The sequence below is a fragment of the Malus domestica genome, chromosome 05 (genome assembly GCF_042453785.1).
Source record: "Malus domestica chromosome 05, GDT2T_hap1".
NCBI classification, from domain to species: domain Eukaryota; kingdom Viridiplantae; phylum Streptophyta; class Magnoliopsida; order Rosales; family Rosaceae; genus Malus; species Malus domestica.
In genome coordinates, this window is record NC_091665.1 from 5,898,382 (window position 1) to 5,900,862 (window position 2,481).

Genomic DNA, 2,481 nt, shown 5'->3' on the forward strand with positions numbered 1-2,481 from the left:
GAGAGAGAGAGAGAGAGAGAGAGAGAGATAGTTGAGAGAATGAGAGAGAGAGGGATGAGCCTTATAACTATTGGCTATTATAATGTTGGAAGAAACAGCACACGTCTTTTTCAACTCACCATGTCTCTGATTAAAACATTATATATATATATATATATATATATATATATATATATATATCTATATATCTATATTTTTTTTTCTTTCTAAAATAAAATAATATTACAAGAGGATTCTCGACCGATCTTAAAACAATACAGATCAAACTTTAACCTAGGCAATACTAGATTTGGAAAATTATTAAACTAGAAACAAGAGTAATTGTAGCTATAACCTATATAAGCAAACTCATCCGCTGCCATAGTAGCTTTCAATAAATATGAATTATGGTAATTCAAAATGAATATATTTGCATCCCCAGCGAGAGGAATGCACATTTTCCACAATTGCTGAATACCATGTTTAATTGCCATATAAATTTTATAAGGGGAACCGTTTAATTTATTAATTTTCATTTGAAGATCATTCTTACAAAAAACATCATTTGAATTGGAGATTGTTTGTGCATCCAAACGATGAAACAAAGCGACAATGTGATTACTAAGTAACATATTTATAATGTGACTATCAAGTACCATATTTATAATGAACCGTCCATTTATTTGATACATTTGGATAATTAAACTATCCGATTTGAATGAATTTTTTTTTTTGGTGGGATGGTCTTCGAATGAAAATCAGGAAATGGTTGCAATTTTAAAATTAGGTAAAAGACTGTTTACTACCCTCATGTTTTGTGGTTTTTCAACATTTAGTACATCAAGTTTTTTTCGTCTCAGATTCATATCTAAAGTGTAAATTTTGGGACAGTCTCATACATTCGTTAGTCAAACTGTTAAATCTGCCGTTAATTGTGACGTGGCGCCATGACTGGGCGCCACGTGTCATCCATGTTTTTTTTTCCTTCTTTCTTCTTCTTCCTTCTTCTGCAATTTTTTTTCTTCCTCCTCCTTCTTCCTTCCCCTTCTTCTCCTTCTTCCTTCTTCTTCTTCTTCTTCCGAATCTGGGGAAGTTTTGTTTTTTTTTCTTTTTTTTTCTTCTTCTTCCTCCTTTTCCCTCCTTCTTCTCCTTCTTCCATCCCCTTCTTCTCCTTCTTCATTCTTCTTCCTTCTTCTTCCTCGAATCTAGGGAAGATGAAGGTTTTTTTTTTTTTTTTTGAGGAAGATGAAGAAGAAGGAAGAAGGAAGAAGGAGAAGAAGGGGAAGGAAGAAGGAGAGGAAGAAGGAGGAAGAAGAAGGAAGAAAAAACAAAAAAACCTTCATCTTCCCCAGATTCGGAGGAAGAAGAAGGAAGAAGAAGAAGAAGGGGAAGGAAGAAGGAGGAAGGAAGAAGGAGAAGGAGGAAGAAAAAAAAATGTTGCAGTTGGAGGAAGAAGAAGAAGAAGAAGAAGAAAGAGGAAGAAGGAGGAAGAAGAAGAAAGAAGAAAAAAGAAAAAAAAAAATTCCCCAGATTTGGAGGAAGAAGAAGAAGAAAAAGAAGGAAGAAGGAGAAGAAGGAGGAAGGAAGAAGGAGAAGGAGGAAGAAAAAAAAAGTTGCAGAAGAAGGAAGAAGAAGAAGGAAGAAGAAGAAAGAAGAAAAGAAAAAAAAGAAAAGAAAAAAAAACGTGGATGACACGTGGCACCCAGTTATGATGCCACGTCATAATTAACGGCATATTTAACAGTTTGACTAACGGATGTATGAGACTGTCCCAAAATTTACACTTTAGGTATGAATCTGAGATGAAAAAAACTTAATGTACTATATGTTGAAAACCACAAAACATGAGGGTAGTAAACAGTCTTTTACCCTTTAAAATTATACAACGAAGATGCGTTATTCACAAATGGTGGAATATGTACATTCCCCGGGTGGGGGAATGCAAGTATTATTCCTTCTGGATTTGCTGAAAATTGTGACAGCCCGTCCCGAAATTTTTTATTGATGGTGTGAAATGACTTATATACCCTTGGACGTTAGATGGTGTTGTGTGACATGCACTTTGGTTGTGGACCAAATATGTTAAGTTCTAATTGTTCGGACCTAATTAGAACTAGGGTTTTCTTTGTTTTTAGGTGGTAGCCCAGTCTGGACCACACACACACCCATACCACTCATGTTGACCGTTTCTCTCTCCTTCCCTCTCGAGTTTTCTTCCATTTTCATACAACCGTACGGTCAAGCTTTCATCCAGCTCTTTTATGCACGGATTGAGGATGTAGATGTTGTTTTCTTGTTCCTTACAAGCTTAGGAGTCGAGCTATAGTTTTGGTTGAACGTGAAGACCTCGGAAGCTCAAGAACCTAGAAACCCCCGAAGAGATGCACAGTAGCTTAGTCGTGATCGCGAAGATTTCATTGAGTTTTAAGGTCTTAGGGAGCCTTAGGACTGCTTCACGAAGCTTAGGGAAGGATTTTGAAAGGTTTTGGACGTTGGGAAGCT